The 24,654-nt window shown below is 46.4% G+C and overlaps 1 protein-coding gene across 1 annotated transcript in view; it reads right to left on the bottom strand.

The window, feature by feature from the left end:
* Nucleotides 1-24,654, bottom strand: part of GPLD1 (glycosylphosphatidylinositol specific phospholipase D1) — a 701,308-nt gene that overhangs the window by 420,587 nt on the left and 256,067 nt on the right. The window lies entirely within an intron of this gene.

The raw sequence follows: 24,654 nt of genomic DNA, 5'->3' as shown, positions 1-24,654 counted from the left end.
CGGCAAACATATCACCATACAAAAATATCGCCATATTTTTGCGGCGATATTAAGGCATGGAACTTGCGGAGGACACCTTCGCAACCCCCGCATTATTTTTAAAGGAGCGGGGGACACCCCCGCAATCCCCGCTCCAAAAAACCCCCAAAATCATCCCCCCAAAAATATCGCCTATGGCCGTTCCAGACGACCATATATACAGCGATATTTTTGGTGGGTATAATATGTAGTAATAGCTTACAAATGTTGTCAATGGGGCACTCGATTAAGTACTAGATGGAAATATAAATGCAATAGAAATTGCATACATCAGATACTAGGTGACCCAGCCCCTCTTTGACAGACCAGCCCAGCATATATTTAGCTAAGGCCCTACCTCGGGCTCCATGCCTGTCATTAAAGTTTAAGAATATGTTTAAGTCGAGTCAAATCAACGGAGTGCGCTCAAATGACAACTTATCTGGGGGTGCGTATGGGCATAAGAGACAAGCCGCAGCTTTTCTGTCATGCTCGCTAACGAGGCACTTATTTTGGCACTTTCTCGGGTAAGAGATTCGAACAAACATGGATTTGCAGTATTAAAAATTAATTTCATCTTTACGAAATAAAAAGAAAACCATCGGCCGCACAGGTGCTGTCTGCACATGTGCCAAAGAGTAGTGGCTATTACTGTTCTGAACGTGGCCATGGAATCTCGCTCTTCTCCATATTCTCAAACGACATTCCTAGGCTACCCAAGTGTTTTAGTCACGGGTGGCTAGGGAATCGGGGCAGTGAGGTCTGGGGTGCTTGATGTTCATTCGTGGCTCACTTCTAAGAGACTGGCTTTTTAGGCTACATACATACGTGTGGGGGGGGAGCGGCGTGCTGGGGGAACCTCTCATATTTACAATGTGTTTCTAAGTTAAAAATAGCCGTTTGGAATTTAAAAAATCATTAATCTGCATGTGTAGTGAGTAGTGCAGCTGCCACACAACCCCCTAAAAATCCATTGGCTTTTTGTTTTGATTTTTTTATTGTTTAAAAAAAGTAAGCTGAAATCTGTGTTAGCATTTTTCCCTTCAAATGAAGAAATTAAAAACTGAAACTGTAAGTTTGCCCTTAAAAAGTTGACAGCAGAAGCGAAGGCACGCCCTGCGCAAACCATTAACTGAACGGGGAGCAACGCTCCAACACAGTGAAAAGGAGCCACGTCAATCTGGGGCAGGTGATGCAAGGCATAGTACTCCACAGTGACACGAAGAATGTAAAACAAGCACAAAATGGCGCAATTAATAGATAATGCTCATGGGCAACATGGCTAGCTGCAATAGAAGGTAAAAGGACAGCATGCATGGTCAATGCCGAGCGAGCTGTAGAAGGTGAAGTCGGGCAAATGAGGCAAAATTAATGAAATGTACAGAGCAAACAGGAAGAGAGGCTAAATTATATATAATAAAGGGCCTGTGTTTTGTTCCAGTCTGCCATTTCCTTTGGCAGTGCCTGGGTGTTAGGTCACGATGATGTGCTTTCCTCTACTAGTCTGTGCTCTGATGCTGCCGGGTGATGCACACACGCTTCTGAGCACTCACCCAACATTTGTTATAGGTACTGGGCAAAACGTCATCTCTTAGCTATTTAAAAGCTGGCTAGGCTGTGTGTAAATGTATGATTTCAGTCAGCGCCCTGACAGAGCACGTGGCTTAAGCATGTGGTGAAATGACTTGGGTCTTGCTTAAGCCCTGGTAGAGTAGCGATACCTGGGGGCTCCATCCTTCTCAGCGAGACGAGAGGACTCTGTGACCACGGGCTCCTGTTAGGGTTAAACAAGACCTGAGAAGTGGCAGAAGCCCAAGTTCATGAGGGAAAACACTAAGAGACCCGAGTGCATGCTGGTACTTGGAGGCTGAAAACAGGGAACATCTTGATAAGACCTCAGTGACTACCGCTTGGCCCTGAAACCACCATTGCCTAACCTGCCTAGCACCCGTGAACTGCTGACCATGGTCAATAGCACTTTGGGCACTTAGCTGCATTAGCGTAAATCCGGAAGCCGCTGCCTCTAACTTAATACCACATCAAAACTCTTATTAGTAGTTCAAACCGCTGGTGCAACACTAAATCCGGAACAGAGCTCATTACCACACATTGACCGGCATGATGGGTTAGTTCACCATAAGTACCCTTGGAGATCACTGTGTTGTTATATGTGCCCCTGTCAGACCTGGGAGTATCTTCCAACTCTGCAACAATCCCTGGACCCATAGATCACCCTGATGTTCACTGTGCAGCTGTTTGGTTGCACATCTTGAATAATAACGGGCAACCCAGCTCACCAATAATCATTCCAAATTCCTTGCGCTACTTAGTAAACATAAATTTAGACTATGTTTGCTATTCCTGGAGGGCCGATAACACAGCAATCGGCCTCCTTCATTTTCTTCCCCATGCATTGTTATATACGCATTTCAGGGTTCTGCAGCACTTTCAAATACTCAGACCAGGCCGCACACATATCCACAACCTCCATGTAGTAGCCATTAATTAGCATCTGTTGTTTTCTTTTAGATCCAGTGCTAGTCTTGCATGAGTACCTGACTGTGCATATGCTAAACTAATTACTTGCATTGCACATCAAATGTCTTATATTTTTTTCCTGTATCGCTTAACATGTGAGCAGGAAAAGAGGGCACTTTTGGAGTTTGTACTGATATTATTCTGATCCACATGTTAATGCACCAGCATTTTGGTGTACTTATAGCGTTGTTTAGCACATGGCTTATATTCATTTCGGAATTCAATTAGCATATTTCGCAAATGTCCTTCCTACAAGACGTCAGCCCACTGATTCCTATCTCTATGTTTCTCTTTGAAATGGCCCTCTGTCCTATCACTGCTGACAGTGCACATGAAATAACCTTCTACCCCCCTGATTTTAATGTTTGTGTATCATATTTTAATTGCACATTGGTCATACCAGTTCACCATGAATGAACTCCCTCCATTCCTTACTATACAGTATCCGTCTTTACTCTTTGTCATCGTAGGATAAGGTATTCATCTCATTATTCACCCCCAGCCTGAAGATTCAATTAAATTATGTTTATACTTCTACGTGAAGTTACGTCTTTTTCCATAAGGCAAGGGGTTTTGATTATGCTTCTTCTGTAAAATTGGGCCTCGAAGTTACCAGTGTGACGCACAGAGTGCAAGTTTGTAAGCTAATTGTTCCTATCCTCTTAATTATTGTAGATGTTAATTTGGGTGTGTATTTCATTATGGGCTTATGTTTGTCTATTTAAATCAAATAAGTTCTTCATACTGACATGCCAAATGTCAGTAGCCTCCCAATATGAACTCTGACAATTCAAAAGCACCCACACATCACCCAGCCATTAACTTTTCTTCATCTCTCTATTTGCCGTCATCCTGGAGATTGGGAATGTTTGGTGCCGTTTCACCTTGCATTTAGTGTTTCTCAATGATATTCAATGCAAGCATATTCTGCAGGAATAGCCCAGGGGAGCGCAGGCAGAGAGGTTCCTAGCAAAAGACACTGCCTCCCTTTTTCTGAAACCCCCCCCCCCCCGCTCCTTCGCCAGCAGGCAGGTGATTTCACATTTGGCCTTCTTAGTTCCACTTACCTTATCGACGCCGACCAATGCCAATCTTGGCAGTGGCAGACTGCTAGCAGCCGGTACAAGGGTGAGGGTGGCTTCTGGGCTTGGGCTCCTACTGGCTGGGCACCAGCTGCAGCCTATGCCCTGCCTGGCTGTCTAGGCCCTTGATCCCGATGATTCCTCTGCCATTTCCCTGCCAACTGACATACAGTGTCACAGCAGGGCACAGGATGCCCAATCAACCAACCCCTGCCCTGTCAGTGCACTTTGCAGCGCATGTGCTGCAGGAGGACCCATGCACCCAGGCCTGGCTGGCACCAGGGCCGGTCTTACACAAGATTGCACCCAAGGGGGGAAGAATCGTTGGTGCCCCCCCACTCCAAAAAAAGGCAACCAACAAAATGGTATGTTACAAACGTTGTCAATAGGGCAATTGACAAAGAACTAGATGGAAATACAAATACAATAGAAAATGGATACATTAGATACTAGGTGACCCAGCCCCTCCATGACAGCCCAGCCCAGCATATATTTAGCTAAGGCCCTACCTTGGGCTCCATGCTTGTCCTTAAAGTTTAAGAATATGTTTAAATTGAGTCAAATCAATCGAGTGCGCTCAAATGACAACTTCTCTGGGGGGGCATAAGAGACAAGCCGCAGCTTTTCTGTCATGCTCGCTAACGAGACACTTATTTTTGCACTTTCTCAGATAAGAGATTAGAACAAACATGGATTTGCAGTTTTAAAAATTAATTTAATCTTTACGAAATAAAAAGAAAACCATCAGCCGCACAGGTGCTGTCTGCACATGTGCCAAAGAGTAGTGGCTATTACTGTTCTGAACGTGGGCCTGGCATCTCGCTCTTCTGCATATTCTCAAACGACATTCCTAGGCTACCCAAGTGTTTTAGTCACGGGTGGCTAGGGAATCGGGGGAGTGAGGTCTGGGGTGTTCGATGCTCATTCGTGGTTCAATTCTCAGAGACTGACTTTTTAGGCTACATACATACGTGTGGGGGGATAGAGAGGGGGAACCTCTCATACTTACAATGTGTTTCAAAGTTAAAAAATAGCCATTTGGAATTTTAAAAATCATTAATCTGCCATGTGTAGTGAGAAGTGTAGTGCCACATAATCCCTATAATCCATAGATTTTTTTGTTATTGTTTAAAATAAAGTAAAAAGCCTAGCCGAAATCTGTGCTGGCATTTTCCCCTTCAAATTAAAAAAATGAAAACCCCAAACTGTAAATTTCCCCTTAAAATTGGACAGCAGAAACGAAGGCACGCCCTGCGCAAAGCATTAACCCAACGGCGAGCAATGCTCCAACACAGTGAAAAGGGGCCACATCAAACTGGGGCAGGTGATGCAATGCAAAGTACTCCAGGGTGAGACAGGAACGTAAAACAAGCGCAAAATGGTTCAGTTCATAGATAATGCTCATGGGCAACATGGCTAGCTGCAATAGAAAGTAAAAGAGGCCTATATGACAACACTCATGGTCAAGGAGGAGAGCTGTAGAAGTTAAAGTCGGACAAATGAGGAAAACTAGATGAAATGTACAGAGCAAACAGAAAGAGAGGAAAAATTATATATAATAAAGGGCCTGTGTTTTGCTCCAGTCTGCCATTTCCTTTGGCAGTGCCCAGGTGTTAGGTCATGATGTTGCGCTTTTCTCTGCTAGTCTGTTCTCTGATAGTGCCGGGTGATGCACACACGCTTCTCAGCACTCACCCAACGTGTGTTATAGATACTGGGCAAAACGTTATCCATTCGCTATTTAAAAGCTGGCTGTGTGTAAATGTATGATCCAGTTCAATTTGAGAGGGTTCCTAGACACCACACTGTGCCATAGTTGAATTTAGAAAGTGTTCCAATGTTGTTCAATCTAGAAAGTGTACCTAATAGTGTAACCGTGGCCTAGTTCAATTTATAAAGTCTGCCTAAGAACCTAACTGTGATCCAATTCATTTCAGAAAGTGAGAATAATCCCGCCCTATGGCATAGTTGAATTTAGCAAGTGTGAATAATATCATCCCGTGGTATAATTGTCCTTCAAAGTATGAATAATATTTTCCTGTGATACAACTGAACTTAGAAACTCTAAATAATAACAACCAGTGCCACTGCCAAACTAGAAAGTGTGTCTAACTGCGGTGTAGTTACACTCTGAAAGTGTGAATAATACCCTCCTGTGGTTCAGTTGAACTTTGAAACCGTCCCTAACTGTAAGGTAGATAAGCTTAGAGAGTGTGGATAATATCTTCCGGTGGATCAGTTGAACTTAAAAACTGTCCATAACTTTAGTATAGGCAAAACTAGAAAGAGAAAATAACATCTTGTTGTGGTTTATGTTGAACCTAGAAACTATCCCTAGCTGTAGTACAGTTAAACATAGAAAGTGTGAACAATTAACATCCGGCGGTATAGTTGAAGTTGGAAGGTGTAAACAAAATCATCCTACACCATCTATAACACAGTTCAAACTTCTCCAAGCCATGAGTCCACTCAACCCACCAAGGTCTGCCGACAACGACCTACTCATGCCCGCCTCCCTTCCCCCTCGCCCTACCACCCATCCCGCCTTCCCCAAACCATCTTGCCCTCCAGCACATCCTCTGCCCATCCCCTATCCATCGCCCAAGCCAGAAGAACCATCCCACCCCATTCTCACCAACCACAACTGAAACTCCTAACCCCCCTCACCCCACCTTCAAATCCTCAGACCCAAATCCAACCATCCCGACACACCAGTCCAACCCCTCCTCCCCCAAACCCACCACCTCAACTCCCCGCCTACTCTTCTCATCAACCACCAACCTCCCCCCTCTCTCTCACCCCAGATTCCACTCTCTCCCCTCACCCCCTCTGACCCAACCCACCACCCCTCCGACGCAATCCCCCTCCATCCGTCCCCCCACCCCTGCTGCTCCCACACCATCCTCCTGTTCCGAAGTAAGATGCATCCTTTTTAATGCCCGATCTGTAGCAAAAAACAGACACAGCATCTTTGACCTCCTCGCCTCTGACAAACTGGACCTGGTCTTTATCACGGAAACCTGGTTCTCTGACGACTTTGCCCCTATCGCCAATGAAGCCTTCCCCCAAGACTACTCCCTCATCCCACTGAACCGACCCTCTAGAGGAGGTGGACTAGCAATCGCCTTCAAGTCACACTTCTCCGCCTCAATCATCGACAACAACCACCCATTCCCTCCTGCGAATCACTCCTCATAAAACTATCTGACCTCCCTTAATTCTCTCACAGCTTCCTGATCATCTACATACCCCCTGGCTATGACAGACAATTCTCAAACAACCTCTGTGACTCGATAGCCACCCTCGAACTAAACCATCTCGCCCTCACCCTTCTAGGAGATTTCAATATATGGCTTGACATCCCCACCAACCCTATGACCCACTCTCTAGTCGACTGCCTAGACGCGGTTAACCTCCACACCCACATAAACAGGTCAACTCACTATAAAGGACACACCCTTGATGCCATCTTCAGCTCCCATAACCAGATACATCTAAACCCCCCCACCCCTATCATCTGGTCCGATCATTTCATTATCTCTTTCACCATTTGCTCACCCACCCTGCTCCCCGTACCTGAACCGGAACCTCCAAATCTATGCAAATGCTGGAAGAAACTAAAAATCCTTCCCGACCTAGCCGATGCGCTCCTTCAGGCTCCTCCCCCTACCCACCCACCCAATGAACACCTAACCCCCGAAGCCTTCGACTCATGGCTCAACACCTCATTAATCCTGCTCACCCCCACTTGCAAACCATCAGCTTGCCATGGCCCTTTTCCTAGATGTTTCACACCATAATTGAAGACCACAAAACAACGATATAAATCCCTAGAACGCAAATGTCGCAAAGACAAAACCACCCTGAGCAGATCCACCTTGGCCTGGCACCATTGCCACTACAAAGCCGAAATTTGGAAAGCAAAAAAAACCCATTACAACTCCCGAATCCTAAACTGTGAAAACCCCAGCAAAGAACTCCACAAAATCATCTCCGAATTCACCAAACCATCATGTACCACCATGCAACCGACCCCCTCACAATCACTCTGTGACTCACTCTCTCTCCACTTCTACACCACTGCTCTCGAAAGAACAAACTCTCTAACCAACAAACTAGCCCTCTTACACCCACCACGCAATCCACCCACCCTACCTGCCATCCCACCGCCTGCAACCGCTACCCACTCCACCTTCGATTCCTTCACTCCAATATCAACTGATCAATTTCGAAAACTTCTCTCTGCCCGCAAACCATCCGGCTCCCCGCTCGACCACTGCCCAGCGACAACCCTCAAAGAAATATTCGTATCTACCTGTGCAGGAGAAAACGCAAGAACCATCATACACGACTCCCTCTCCTCTGGAATTTGTCCCGATGCTTTCAAATCTGCTCATGTCAAACCGCTTCTAAAAGAACCTTCCCTCTCGAGCCCAAAAACTACCGCCCCATCTCAAACACCAGGTTCCTTGCTAAACTCATTGACCGAACCGCCTACTCCCAACTAAATGCCTTTGTCGAAGCCAACAATCTCCTAGACCCCGCTCAATCAGGTTTCAGACCCCGACACGGAACCAAAACCACCCTAACCTCGATCTGGGACGATGCAGATTCGGCGGGATGCGCCACATTAATCCTTCTTGACCTATCCGCCACCTTCGACACAATCATCCACTCAATCCTCCTCGACCGCCTCCACTCCCTAGGAATCTGTGGAAACGCTCTCAAATGGATAGCATCCTTCCTGATCAATAGGAACCAAATAACCCTACTCTCTGCCTATGCTCTCCATGGCCGACCTGTTAATACCGGAGTTCCACAAGGAGCATGCCTATCAGCCCTCCTATTCAACCTCTATATGTCCACCCTCCCACGAATATTCAGCTCGCAAAATGTCCTGTGCTACAACTACACCGATGACACACAACTAACCCTAAAACTCCTTAATTAAAAACCCAACTGCCAACCCAACCTCGCTGCATGCCTCCTTGACATAGATCATTGGATGACCACAAACCACCTCTTCTTAAACCCCTTCAAAACCGAAATCATGGTATGTAGCAACACCGAACTTCTTCCGCACCCCCTACCCTGGTCTTCTGCCATGGGAAATTCCCCAACACCCTCAAACTCAGTAAAAAACCTTGGATGCACCCTAGACTCTGACATAACCCTCTCGCTCCAAGTCAACAACGTCTCTAAGTCCTGCCACTACCACCTCAAAACTCTTAGGTGCATTTTTCCATACCTCTCCTTTCCCAACAGACTCTCCGCGGTCAAGTCAAATGTCATGTCAAGACTGGACTATGCTAACCCCCTCTACCTCGGAGTCCATGCATACCACCTGACTAAACTACAAAGAGCCCAAAATGCTGCGGCCAAACTGCTACTTGCACTTGGCCCGAGAGATCACATCTCCCCAGCTCTCAAAACTCTGCACTGGCTTCCAGTTGCCCAAAGGATGACCTTCAAAACCTTATGCATCTCTCACCGAGCAATGCATAAAACCGGTTTTCAATATCTTCAGGACAAACTAAAACCCTACCATCCACCACGCACTCTAAGATGAAGCACTGCCGGCCTCCTAGTGATACCAAAAACCGACTCAGCCAGGTTAGGTGGATCATCATTCTCAGCCCTGGCCCCCACTCTCTGGAACTCACTTCCACCCCACATCCGCTGCACCGAGGACCTCATGTCTTTCCGCAAATTACTGAAAATGTGGCTCTTCCCCTAAAATCGACTCTTAACTCAAACAGGATAACAGCAACAAAGACAATAGCCCAATGTTGCTATATCAAAAATAACAATCCAGCATCGAGACCCAAGCGAGAAAAATCGAAAAATAAAACTACTAATGTAAATTAAAACGGATAAACTGAATAGAACGAATGAAGTGGATGAAAGGATTGAAGTGGATGAAATTAATGAAATGGACGAAAGGAATGAAGTGGATGAAAAAAATGAAGTGGATGAGAGAAATGAAGTAGATGCAGTGGGTGAAATGGATGCTGCGGATGAAATGGATGAAATAGATGCAGCGGATGAAACGGATGTAGCGGATGAATCAGATGCAGTAGGTGTAACGAATGAAGTGGATGAAAGGAATGAAGTGGATGAAAGGAATGAAATGGATGAAAGGAATGAAGTGGATGAAAGAAATGAAGTGGATGAGAGAAATGAAGTAGATGCAGTGGATGAAATGGATGCTGTGGATGAAACGGATAAAATGGATGCAGCGGATGAAACAGATGTAGCGGATGAATCGGATGCTGTATGTATAACGGATGAAGTGGATGGAACAGATGAAGTGGACGAAAAGGATGAAGTGGACGGAACGAATGAAGTGGACGGATCAAATGGAGTGAACGGATCGGATGGAATGGCTAGATCGGACGGAGTAGATGGATCAAATGGAACGGATAGAGTGGATGGAACGGATAGAGTGGATGGAACGGATAGAGTGGATGGAACGCAGGGTGTCGATGTAAAGGTTGGAGTGGATAGAACGGATAAAGTGCTTGGATCTGATGGAGTGCTTGGAACAGACAGAACGGATGGAGTGCATAGACTGGAGGGAGTACATAGAATGGACAGAGTGCATGGAATGCGCGGATTGCATTGAATGGACGGAGTACATGAAACGGATGGAGTACATGGAATGGATGGAACGAATGAAGTGCATGGAATGGATAGAGTGCATGGACTGGATAGAGTGAATGGAAGGGATAGAGTGCATGGAATGGATGGAACAAATGGAGTGCATCGAATGGATGAAATGGATGGAATTGATGAAGTGGATGGAACGGATGAAGTGGATGGAACTGATGGACTGTATGGAACGGATGGAGTGGATGGAACAGATAGAGTGCATGAGACAAATGGAGTGCGTGAGACGAATGGAGTGCGTGAGACGAATGGAGTGCGTGAGACGAATGGAGTGCGTGGGACGGATGGAGTGCATGGGACGGATGGAGTGCGTGGAACGGATAGAGTGGGTGGAACGGATAGAGTGGGTGGAATGGATAGAGTGGATGGAACGGATAGAGCAGATGGAACGGACAGAATCAAGTGGATGGAACAGATGGAGTGCATAGAACGTAGTGAGTATATGAAACGGAGAGAGTGCATGGCATGGATAGAGTGCAAGAATGGATAGAGTGCATGGAATGAATAGAGTGCATGGAATGGATAGAGTGCATGGAATGGATAGAGCGCATGGAATGGATAGAGCGCATGGAACAGATAGAGGACATAGAACGGATCGAACGGATGGAGTGGATCAAACGGTTGGAGTGGATCGAATGGATGGAGTGGATGGAACAGATGGAGTCGATGGAGTGCGTGGGACGGATGGAGTGCGTGGGAGGGATGGAGTGTGTGGACAGATGGAGTGCGTGGACAGATGGAGTGGGTGGAAGGGATGAAGTGGGTGGAACGGATGAAGTGGGTGGAATGGATGGAATTGATGGAACGGATAGAGTCGACAGAACAGTTGGAGCGGATGGAACAGACAAAGTGCATGGATCAGATGGAATGCGTGGAACAGATGGAGTGCATAGAACAGAAGGAGTACATGGAACGGATGGAGTGCACGGGACAGATGGAGTGCGTGGAACGGATGGAGTGCATGGGACGGATGGAGTGCGTGGGACAGATGGAGTGCGTGGGACGGATGGAGTGGGTGGGACAGATGAGTGGGTGGGACAGATGGAGTGTGTGGGACGGATGGAGTGGGTGGAACCGATGAAGTGGGTGGAACGGATGAAGTAAACGGAACAGATGGAGTGGTTGGATCGGACGGAGTGGTTGGATCGGACGGAGTGGATGGATTAAATGGAAAGCAGGCAGCGGATGGAACGCATGGAGCAGATAGAACGCATGGAGCGGATCAAACGGATAGAGTAGATGGAACGTATAGAGTAGATGGAACGTATAGAGTGGATGAAACGTATAGAGTGGATGGAACAGATAGAGTGGATGGAACAGATAGAGTGGATGGAACGGACGGAGTCGATGGAACGGATGGAGTCGATGGAACGGATGGAGTCGACGGAACAGTTGGAGTGGATGGAACGGACGAAGTGCATGGATCAGATGGAATGCATGGAACAGATGGGATGCATGGAACTGATGGAATGCATGGAACAGATAGAACAGATGGAGCACATAGAACGGATAGAGTGCATGGAACGGACAGAATGAATGGAATGGACAGAATGCATGAATGTTTGGAGTGCATGAATGATTGGAGTGCATGGAATGGTTGGAGTGGACGGAATGGATGGAGTGGACGGAACGGGTGGAGTGGACGGGACGGATGGAGTGGACGGGACGGATGGAGCGCGTGGGATGGATGGAGTGCATGGGACGGATGAGTGGGTGGAACGGATGGAGTGGATGGAACGGATGGAATGGTTCACATATTAATGCACCAGCATTTTGGTGTACCTATACGTTGTTTAGCCCATGGCAAATATTTATTTCAGAATTCAATTAGCATATTCCACAAATATACCTCCAACACGCGGCAGCCCATTGATTCCTATCTCTATGTCTCTCTTTGAAATGACCCTCTGTCACACCACCACTGACAGTGCACATGAAATAACCTTCTACCTCCCTAATTCGAATGTTTGTGTATCATATATTAATTGTACATTGGTCATACTGGTTCACCGTGGATGAACTCCCTCCATTCCTTACTATACAGTATCTGCCTTTACTGTTTGTCATCGTAGGATAAGGTTTTCATCTCATAACTCACGCCCAGCCTGAAGATTCACTGAAATAATGTTTACACCTCTACATGAAATTGCGTCTTTTTCCATAAGGCAAGGGGTTTGGATTATGCTTCTTCTGTAAATATGGGCCTCCAAGTTACTAGTCTGTCACAAAGAGTTCACTTTTGTAAGCTAATAGTTCCCATCCTCTTAATTGTTGGGGATGTTAATTTGAGTGTTCATTTCATTATGGGCTTAGTTTGTCTATTTCAATCAAATAAGTTCATCATATTGCCATCCCAAATGTCAGTAGCCTCCCAGTATCCAGTATGAACTCGGATAGTTCAAAAGCACCCACACATCACCCAGCCATTAACCTTTCTTCATCTCTCTATTTGTCGTCATCCTGGAGATTGGGAATGTTTGGTGCCGTTTCACCTTGCATTCAGTTTTTCTCAATGATATTCAATGCAAGCATATTCTGCAAGAATAGCCCAGGGGAGCGCAGGCAGACAGGCTCCTAGCAACAGACACTGCCTCCCTTCTTCTGAAACCCCCCTCCACTCCCTCACCAGCAGGCAGGTTATTTCACATTTGGCCTTCTTAGTTCCACTTACCTTATCAACGCTGACCAATGCCAATTTTGGCAGTGGCAGACTGCTGGCAGCCGGCACAAGGGTGAGGGTGGCTTCTGGACTCGGGCTCCTGGCACCTGCTGTAGCCTACGACCTTCCTGGCTGCCTGGGTCCTTAATCCCGATGATTCCTCTGCCATTTCCGTGCCAACTGACACTGAGGGTCAAAGCAGCGCATAGGCTGCCCAATCAATCAACCCCTGCCTTGTCAGTGCACTGTGCAGCGCATGTGCTGAAGGAGGGCACGTGCGCCCATGCCTAGGGCCTGGAAGGCGGCTCTTGGAGTCGATGACCGGGAAGCTCATCCCCCCGGCTCTCTTAAGTCACAATTTTGGAGTGTATAGGCAGTGAGTATGGGAGGAATGGGTAGGTCTTGAAGTTTGAGCTTTGCCATTTTTTTTGGGAGAGGTATTACGGGGCCGTGTTAGAGAGGCATTTGTAGGTGATTCTTGGTTTTGTGTATAATCTGTGGCATTATATGACCAGATTCTACCACTACCATCACATGCAGGGTATTAACATCACATGGCCACTGTTAAGATGGATTGCTAGAAACTGCCCTGGTGGACAGACTTTAAGAGGCCACCCTAGTTAGAGTGAGCAGGGGGAACTCAGAGAGGTTAACCAAAACCCAGTCAAGGTAGCAATAGAGAACAGTCAAGTCTATCCTAAAGCGAGTCTGATGGTGTCCAGCGGCTGAGCTAGGGTGGTGCAGGAGGGACAGCCACCCCCTGGCTCTTCCCTGGTGCCCAGTGCACTCCCCAGCCTCCCGCTGGCACCCTCCCCCCTTAACCAAAAGCTGCCCAGCCACTGATGGGGAGAGGGGCCCACAATGAGACCACAAAGTGAAGCACACAATAATTCGATTTAGAAAGGAATGTACAAAAATACTATATTTATTCCAGGCTGAAAACATACACTAAAACATGAAACAAGTAGGCGATAATATCACACTAAACTCAATAATAAACATATATTCAGAGGTTCTTAAAGTGCATTCAATGACTTAAATGAATAAAAGAAGGTAACTAATTGATGCAGTAAGATGGAACCAAGTCACAGGAAATACTCCCTAACTTCTGAAGTGCAATCCCTATGAAGAGGGGGGCCTTGTGCCCAAAAGTCACAATGTTTCTCCCCAGAAGGTATCCGATGCAGGTGAAGTACTTTTGTTGGTGATTGTTTAAAAGAAGAAATGCAACAAAGTTTGTGTTCACTAAAAATGTATTCTTATCTTTCAGGTGACACTGCTCAGGTCGACAACCAAAAAACAGTGAATGTATACGAAGAGACTTGTTCTCAATGTTATCCTATGGAGGACAGCGGGAGACAAATGCGCTGACTCGGATTTTCCCAGAGGACGAGATGGGTCGACTGGGGGTCACTGGAGGTTGGGTTTCCCACCCTAGAGAGGTGCCCAGGAGCTGTGGGTGCAATAATTCTACCTGTCAGGTTCAAGTGCACAGTGCAACCCGTGGAATTCAGAAAGCACCAATGCAGTCCTCTTCAGACACTTCACAAGACAGGGGATGGCGGCTTCCAGTGACAGCCACCGCACATGGGCGATGTCAGGCGTCCTTCCAGTCGCAATTGAAGAAGACCTTCCAGAGCAGGATCCCTTAAAATTGGTAGGCTGAAATTCAGCGGGAATGTGACTTACACCACAAGGTGGCGACCATTGAAGTTCTGGGGCTGCAAATGTCGAACAGCAACATTTGAAAATGGTAGCCCACTGCAGAGCTGGTTCAGGGGCACTTCTGAATGCTGCGAACACGATGAGACTGGTTGGTCCCACCAGTCCAGGCGTTGAAGCACTGCTGTTCTTCTACACAGGGTTCTTGACTCCAATGCTGATATGAAGCAATGGCTGCAGGAGTCCTATTCTTATCCAAAATCCAGCCTATAGGTAAGACCAAACCCACCAATGGTAAGGATCTGCACCATTCAAACAGCCAATAGTGGTCCAATCAGGGACCACGGTTGGTTTCACTCATGCCCGATACCCAGACTTTCAGGCCCCATGATTGTGGAGTGGGAAACAGACAGCCCTCCCCCTTCCCAGGCCACACACCACAAAGGCATAACTATCTTGCAAATGTTAGGCCTTTCGCGGGCAGGTGCATGAATTTATATGGGGTAAGAAGGCCAAACAACAATATGGGCAAAGAACAAGCAAGCATCTCGTGACATGGCTATTTTAAGGAACTAGCCATGTTTAGCATCCAGATGCAGTGAATGCAAATATGCACACTGAAAATAACACAAAAAAGGGTGAAAGTATAATTGCTGCCACCAGCTTGTCTTTAGGCACATATAAAAGTAACCGGAAATCACTGGTGTAAAAGACTAGGATCTTACAAAAGTATCCCCAAAAAGTTAAAACATAGTTTCCCAGTACTGGTAGTCTAAAGGACTGATCAGTGTCCCCATATCAAAATGAGCAAAAAGCCAGGTTAGTGAAGCTGAAGACTTCATTTACATGTAAAAGGTCAGCACAGGTTAAAAACAAAATCAAAATATTTGGGGGTCCATAGAACTATGGAGGGAAAGTTGACAAAACAGAAACATTTCCTAACAGCCAGGTAATTCCACTCAATATCAGATATTAGCATCTTACAGCTGTCTTCCAAGCTGCCATCTTCTACTTCCTCTGCCTCCTCCCTTATACCTGACTGCCTTACTGCTCTGCAAGCATGGTGCTCTGACGGTGATCTCTGCCTTAATGACAGTAAGACAGAGATCCTTCTCATTGGGACGCCTGTTCTTTGTTTCCCCCACACTCTCTGGCCTGTGTCCTTGGGTCCACTCCCCTCACCCACTTGTGAGGCAGAAAACCTTGGGATCATCTTTGACACCTCTCTCTCCTTCTCTCCACACATCAAGGACCTTGCCAAGAATTCCAACTTTAAGTTGCACCTCTACAGGAGCATTCTACCTTTCCTCACCTTCCCCCAGAAGCTCACCATCTCCAGAGCCTTGGTTCTCTTTAGGCTGGACTACTGTAACAGCCTCTTCCTCAATCTATCGCTTTCCTCCCTTCACCCCCTTCAACTAATCCAGAATAGGACTGCAAGGCTTATCCTTGACAATAAGCTCAGGGACTGCATCTCCCAGCCCTAAAATCTCTCGACTTGGTGTCCGCAATTATCAATTTCAAGACCCTTTGCATCATCCACAAGACTGTCTGGGGCCTGGGACCTCTCTACATCCAGCTTTCCATCTCTAAATACCTCGTGGCCAGAGTCTTTCAGTCCCCTGGCTCCAACTCTCTGCAGGTCAAACGTTTCTCCAAGCAGAGAGTGGGAGGTAAGATCCCTCTCCCCAGCTGGCACCTCCCTCTGGACCGGCCTCCCTCCCCCCTCCAACTTGAGCTGGATCTTTTTAAGGTAAGGAAACTTCTCAAGACTTTCCTTTTCTCCTCTTTGTTCCCTCTCCCACTCCCGTGCGAATGCTCCCTCTGCGACAGGGACCTGGTCCCTTCAGAGTCATACAGGGGCTAGACCACCCACTACCAGTCCCCCAGCATCCCTTGCCCTCGGCACCCTTTCCCATCCTAGCCCAACCTGGTCCTCCCTGTCCACCACACTCATCCTCCCTGACACTTGCCACCTTGGGCCACCCAGCACTTGCCTGCCCCCACCCTTGGGGGCATCCCACTCCTGCACTTCTCCCTCTACCCCCTTTCCCTCCACTTACCTCCTTCTCATGCACTTACACAGTAGGATTGTCACAAGGCCAATATAACCGTTTTTGTTGCTCTACTTTGTCATTCCTATGTGCCCCACCCCATCTTGTCTTGTAAATCCGAGAAAAACTTGGTGTACAGGCACCATACAAATGTCCAATAAATAAAATAAATGCACGCTAAGGTAAATTGGCATTTTATTTTGTATATTAGGAAGTACTGTCTGAATTCTGGGCTTTTGCCTCCAGGCCAGCGTTTCTAAAATGCACTGGTGTGTACCTCCTGCAGGACATTATTCCAATAACAGCAAGTATGCAGCACAGGCAATGTATGGTGTAGGCTTGCCTCCCAGAGATTTGTAGAGGCAGAGTTGGACAAAGTCAGTTCTGGCCATGGTGACTGGGATGTTTGCAGACCTGATTAAATCCAGATTCTGAGAGTATGCCTGGGAATAAGAGTGCAATATTTGAATGTGGTGTGGCAGAAAGCACATTGCCAAGACCGATTTGGGTCATAGTTAGTTTATAAAATATGTATTTCATAGTGCTGCAGAAGGCAAAGACAAGAAAACAGAGACACAGATCCCCGTACAATTTCAGATTATGCCACCACCTCCCTAAAACAGCCCTCTTTATACCTTTTCTGTTCCATTAGTTAGAATACAGAAAGTGACATATAACCATGATGTCACCGAGTAGGGCTAGATTTCTTCAGTTAGCACAACACCCAATTCTGTGAACCTAGGCCATCCCAAAATCCCAGCGTCAGAAACTAAGTCTATACAATGAGTACAAGGAAACACTGAAAGCGAGCAGATGTAGTGTGTACGAAGCGTATCAGTGTACTCTGATACAATTTTGGCAGTGAAAGCGTTACTCTAAATAATTGGGCAAGTAGAGCAAATTCAAATGTGACAGGATATCCATGACTATTTACAAACCTTTCTGTTCCTATTGTACTTCAATACACATAATCCAAGATGGTTGCCATTTATAAAATGATTTGAGGCCAGGTTTTTCAAATTAACACCATCATTCTTGATAATATTATGTCACTTGCAATTGCATTCCCATCTACATTATTAATGTCCCATTTTCCTCCTCAAAAGCGATCACCACTGATTGGTTGGCCACTGAAAGATTTGAGTGGATGCAACACTGAGATTCAGATTTGAAGCCCTTACTCTCCCTGTAATGCAACATAAACAGCTCAGCAAACCTGGAAGACAATGTGCACAATAGAAGAACACCCGAACTCCAGGAAAGCATTAAAAACATGGGTCTTTGATTAGCCGACCTAACCCACCCAAGCATGACCCTTAATCCAAGAGAAGCCAACAGCTCTAATGCAGAGAGGCACAGCATGATTCAGGGCTCTAAAGTCAGAGGTTCCAAGTGGTTAGGGCCACCAGTAAAAGAGAGACCACCGGACAGTTAATCCCAGCGTACTCGCCAAACTACCTCTTTGACGTTAACTCAATCCTACAACACAAGAATCAACCCCCTCATCCTGCCAACCCTACTAAAACCCTCCATAACCCTACAGACATACTGCACACTAATCAATCATGCCACCCTCACACCACTACAAACTCAACATGCACTTCCGCAAAGGCACCAAACCCCACACCTCTTCCAATAACACACACAACCACAACACAATCACTGCACCCCTTAACCACAAACAGAGAATAACACCCTTGTGGACACACGCACTTGCCCACCCTCCAATCCATAGCACCAAGAAACTAACACACACACAGTGTCCAGTTTTTCCGAACTGCAACATTCAACACAACAGCAAAGCTCCTGGGCACTCTACCTCTGCTCCAACTAACAAACCGACCTCTCCCCCTTTTTTCAGATCTACCAGAGCAGGTTGAGATAAATCCCATTAACATAACATAGCATAAATGTGGGGGCCTTCTCCAGCTCCTCATCAACACTTGGAATAAGAATCCTATTCTGAAAATTAATTTTGAAACCATGCAAAAAATCCTCCAAGACCCTCCAAGAGCTGCTAATGGCAAATCCCCAACTGTTACTTTAAGGAACATGACCTCCTACTTTGCAGGGCGAAACAACGGACTGGTGTTCACTTCCCTTAACCTAGCAGGATTAGGTGGGGGAAATGTCCTCCCCGTCTCAGCAGCCCGATTCAAGGATGTGGCCTAACTATGTGGAAAAAGAACTCAAAAGAATCAACGCTCTCTACCGCTAACTGAGCCAGAGACCTGTAGCTGTAAAGCAGAACAAGTATTGACAGTATGAGGACACTACAGTGTGGCAACCTCAACTTCCCTGCAACACAAGAACCTAATATAACGCCTTGTCACCTGTGACCCGTAGTCCTCTGCACTTCCCCCAGAGTGCCTATGCACCTCTCTCAGTCCCATAGTCTCAAGAGCCATACCTTAGCTAGACCAGTAGGCATTGCACCAAAGCTAGCAGGGTGGACCCTAAAGAGCCAAGTATTTAACAGCTCAGGTTCGAACACAGCCTAAGGATCTTGATCGTAATTTCTAAACTCAAGAGTTGGACAGCTGAATCAAAACATTTGATAGATCCTGATCATGAGTTATTGACTGTGTTGTTATGCTACTTTTTGCTCGAATCTATTCTCTTTGCACCAGATTATGGGCCTCATTAAAGGTTTGGTGGTATTCTGGTGGTAAATCCTCCAGAATACTACCAAACAGAATTACCATTTCTGCTACATGGTACAGCGGAATTACTGCCGGATAACAAGTGGTGGTATGGCCTTGTTAGACCCCCTTTATGGAGTGCATAGGATTACATGGGGCTTTTGACAGAATTACTGCCACTTTTAATGCCACTGCCAGTATTTCCGCTGATTTAGCATTTTTTAGGTGGTAAGGTGGCAGAATTACCTCCAGCATTTTGGTGGAGGTTTTTCCTCCACCACACCACCAAATTTGTAGTATGGTGGTGCAGTAATGAGGCAGTAGTGCAGTGGTAAAAGAATTGCCACTGCATTACCACCATGTTTTCCGCACCACCATACTCGTAATGATGCCGTATGACATTTGAAAAAATTCTTCATGAGGTGACCAAAAATCATCAGACCTTGGAAGACTTACAATTCTCAGTCATGTGGTAGCTGAGAATACAACCACATACTTCACTATAGAAGCCTATGATAAATTGGTTTAGCATCAGATAATCTGCCACTTAGCTAATGAGCCGGCTGCTAGCCTAAAATCTTGTGTCATTGGATTACCCTACACTGCAGTTAGACAAAAAGGACTGTACCTCAACGTTATGGGTAAACTTATGAATTCAAATTGACAGTTTTGAATTCCAATGAGTCTCTGGACCGTGCACACATCAATACATTCACTCTCACACACGCATGCCTCTCACAATTAACTAATTAACTGCTTCCAAAACATTCCCACACAAAGAAACACAAAAGCAAACACACACACTCATATAGAGACACAAAAAATCCAACGACACATAGCGCTATGTGCATTAACACACAAACACAACAATGCACACAGTCATAGAGAATCACAATCAAAACCAGCTCAGGATGCTTGGCTTCTGAACATTTGAAGAATGACTGGTGCTGATGATGAATTTCGCTCTGGCCAATGATCAACATGGGTAATAGGAGCACCCTGTATCCATTACGTCAGGTAGTTTCGAGAGAAGTGGGAATATTCAGGAACACAGGAAGTGGATACAATGGTTCATGCCCATTGGGGGCCCATGAAGTTGTTGTAATGAGGCTCTAGACAGGCATGTGGTTATACAAACAATATTCCTTGAATTGCCATATTATGATCATGCATCGGGTACTCAAAATTGAGAGAATCGAATGTTGCGCAGGTCAAGAGCTGACATTTCATTGACATTTGCTTAGTGCCACCAAGGTGGAAGGTACCTCTTAGAGCCTACGGCCACATATAACTTGAGTTTGGGTTGCCTAGACAAAAAAAGACAAAATAAAGGAAGGATTCCTTCTACTATTCATGACTGCACGGCCATAACCAAACTTCCCCTTAAGTCTTATCATAGTGTACAACACCATAAACAGATACTTGGTGCCGTGTTACATTGCCTATATTACTACCACCAAGTGTTACAAGTAGCAACCAAAATCCTTCATTATGCCTGGGAAATTGTGTGTCTGGGATTTTATTTCCTGAAAATACCTTGTTGCTTAAGGTTTTGTTTGTGTCTCTATCTCCATCTGGAGAGAGGGGACAAAATGTCCTCAATAAAAAGTGTAACCGAACCACTGTGTGTTGTTGTTCACAAATTTGTCATGTAACTGATGATTTCAATTTCCTCTTGCAGTTCATTCTCCTTCAATCCTCCATCATTCATACACCCCATGATCCCTACTCATTTTAAGCCCCCATTGTGGTTCCCCCATACAGATGAACTCTAAAAGACTTTACAATATGTGTAGACCAAATTTGGTGACAAAAGTTGAAAAGTATTTAATGTCAAACTTCTCTTCAGTCGAGGGCTTAAGACAAAATCACCCTTAATTACATTATTGCAAGCAGTGCATCTCCAAATTCTTCAATTCCACACCATTAGTTATCATTGCCCAACACATGATTATTTACTTTTCATTAATATTTAAAAGTTAAAAGAAAGCATCTTTGCTTTGTGATGGTAGCCAAACACTGCCTGATGGAATAGCTGAGGGATTAATGAGGCCCAATAGCAGGGTTAAGCCTGACGCACCATCATAATAGAACATTGAGAAACAAAGAAGTAACTGGAGAGACAGTCATTAAGTTGGTCACCCGGTACTACCAGTGATTTGCTCGTATGCCCAGTTACTCACACCATAAGGAAGGTATTAGTATACAATGCATAGTTACTGCCATAAAAGATCCAATTACCTCTCTAGTAGCAAAAGTACTGCCATGATAGTCTCAAGTAGGTACTTAAACATACCAGGTATTGCCATCAAATTGCCATGTCCTCCCGCCTGAAGCCTTTGCATCATCACATATCTCGATACATGCTTCATATACTAGGTATTGCCCTCATATGCTCAGGGTAGTAACACTATGTTCGCAAGTATTCCATTCATGTGCTAATTTAGTTAATCACACCAAAAGCCAGATATTACTATCAAATAGCCAGGTACTCGAACCATATATCTTTCTGCATTCACTTGCCCTGGTATTCCCCAGTCTATGTAAAAAAAGCTGAAATCAATGCCTAGTAATTCCATGGTAGTCTCACCACATGCACTGATACACTCCCCAAAAATGCACTCTCACCCCATCCACATTGACATAGACATGCACTCTGGCATCCATACATACACTCTCACCCTCACATGCACTTATACCCACACCTACCAGCCGGTCCTAGCATACACAAGAAAAAAGTCAACTCAATGTGAACTCAAACACATGCACAGACATGTGCTGAATTACAAGTACATACCTAGCAACAATGCACACACAAGATATCCATCCCACACATGCACTCAGAAACACCCACTTACCCGCAGAAACCCTCTGACCCAAGTATTAGTGCACAACTATGCTCACACATGCAAGCACATTACACTAACACATACGCTGACACATACACACACCCCTTTTCACTGAAGAAGGAGAAAGTGGGAGGTGGAAAGTGATGCAGAGGATGATTGCGGGTGATGGGGGGATCTACCAGGAAGCAGCTGACATGGCATATTTATGTAGGATGACGGGGACACAAATCTGCTCGGCTGACGAAAGAAGGCTGTCTTTACCATCTGCATACCAGTGGTCGAAGTGTACGAAAAGAAGTAGAGGAGCTATGTTCCCTGACAGTCTGCCCCACTCTCCACAAACCCCATTGCTGTGCCCCCTCTCATACACAATCCAAACCCCCAAAGAAACACACCTGTTATTTAACGGAATGTTCATTGCAGTGCACTGAAGTGTAAGCTTCAACTTCTTCCAACACTTTTATTTTAAAAGTAAACCGTTCCAGAATGGTTTCTTTTTAAAATAAAAGTATAGGAACGGTGAACCTTAAAAATAAAAAAGTATAGGAGCACCGCTCCCGCCCACTTCGACCTCTGCTGCATACTTCTTATCACACTCACGGACATTCACTCATTTCCACTCCATGATCACCTGCACAAGCTACTCTCCAATTGTTATCTCTGCCCATGCACTTCACCTCTCACTTTCTCACACAACCCATCACTTGGCGTTTAAATAAAGCTGGCCTTGGTTGCTCAATCTAACATTCTGAACTCCCAGGTGTTTGCACAGATGATGTTGCTGGCCTGGGGCTGGTACTGACATGCAATGCAGTAGGACGTTCTTTTCTGAAATAGGTCCACCGTTTCCCACAAGTTGCAGCAGTGTACCTGTTAGCAGGCACACATCGTGCGCTGAGCTACTGTCTTCAGGGCAGGGCATTCAGCATATCTTGGCTGATGCTGGTAACTTTGGCACAGGAAGCTAATATATTGTTTTTTTGTGAAGAGATGAGAAAGCGTTTGTTATGTCGTCAGCCCTCGGCCTGTGCGCGGGGGCTGGCAGAATGTTAGCAGGCCGCGCGGCCTGGTGCGCAGCTCCAGCGGGAGCGAAATGAAGATACACCCACACAGGTTGCTGGTCGGCCCCGGAACTGCCTCCCGAGCGCGGGGGCGGGGCTTTTATTTAGGACGCCCTGCGTCACCGCGTAGCGGGACGCAGGGCGGAACTCAACATTCCTCCTTTATTATAAAACAAACAAAAACATCACACTAACTGCCCAACAATGGCAAAGTCCAACATAAGCTTCCAGTCCTCAACACTCAGCCACCCTGCCATGGGGTTCATGGCACCCGTTACCACACATAGTCACTTAGCTTGGCTGGCGGTCTCGTAGTTGTTCTCAGCCGGTATCGCCCTTCGCGGGGGCCACTCCCCCTTGCTTCATGCTCTGGTTCGTTTTCGCTGTTCAGGTCCTCGAGGCCGGGTGCATCCACCGGCTCCCAGGTTCCATCCCCCGCTCCTTTCTCCTCAGGGATGACCTCCGGCTCTTCTTCGCTGGGAGGAGTGTCCTCGCCTTCCCGATGGCCCTCCTTATCGGTCCATAGGGTACGGGGTATGGCCTTGAACCATGACGCATTTCTAGTCACTTGGCGGCGTCCTCGTGTCACAGTTACCATGGTTCCATGCCGGTTGCTGACGGTCCATGGAAGTTCTTCGTACCTGGTGTCAAGTTTTGACTTGGAGGGGTTTCGTAGCATGATGACCTGGTCACCCACTTGATGATGGGACGGCCTCGCTCTCCGCTTGCCGCTCATGTGTGCGTTAGCATCCCTTCTCCTTCTTTCTGTGCGTTCCTCGTTGACCGCGTCCGGGGTTCTGCTAGGGTGATGCGGGATCGAAGATCTAATGACGGTGCCGAACATGAGGTCCGCTGGCGGTATGCCGGTTGAGCTATGGGGCGTGACCCGGTAGTTCCGGAGGAACCGGAAGAGGTCAACCTTCCAGGGGCTGGCGTTAGCCTTGGACACCCTGAGCACCTTGTTGATAGTTCTCATAAACCGTTCTACGTCCCCATTTGCCTGGGGGTGTCTTGGAGTGATGTGATGATATTTAACATTGAGTTCCTGTAGATACTTTTTGAAATCCTCTCCCGTAAACGGTGGCCCATTGTCGCTTTTGATTGAGATGGGTAGCCCGTGAGTTGCGAACATTTTCTCTAGGGCCGGAATGACCACTTCAGCTGCTGTAGATTCAACTACCTCAACTTCCGGGTATCGGGAGTGATCATCGACGGCCACCAACAGGTGGAGGCCCTCCCTTAGCTTGCAAAAGTCAATGCTGATGGCCTCCCAGCGAGAGCGGCCCCGTTCAGCTGATATGATGGGTTCCGGGTCTGGCGGGGCCCCCGTTATCTGACAGGATAGGCACGTGCTAACGAGTGTCTCGACCCGCTCCTCGATCTGGGGAAACCATACCCGGTGCCGAATGCGGGCTTTCGT

The sequence above is a fragment of the Ambystoma mexicanum genome, chromosome 5p (assembly GCF_040938575.1).
Source record: "Ambystoma mexicanum isolate Mex_15411 chromosome 5p, UKY_AmexF1_1, whole genome shotgun sequence".
In the NCBI taxonomy this organism is placed as follows: domain Eukaryota; kingdom Metazoa; phylum Chordata; class Amphibia; order Caudata; family Ambystomatidae; genus Ambystoma; species Ambystoma mexicanum.
The sequence above is the reverse complement of the archived record's forward strand: the minus strand, read 5'-3'. Positions and strand labels throughout refer to the sequence as shown.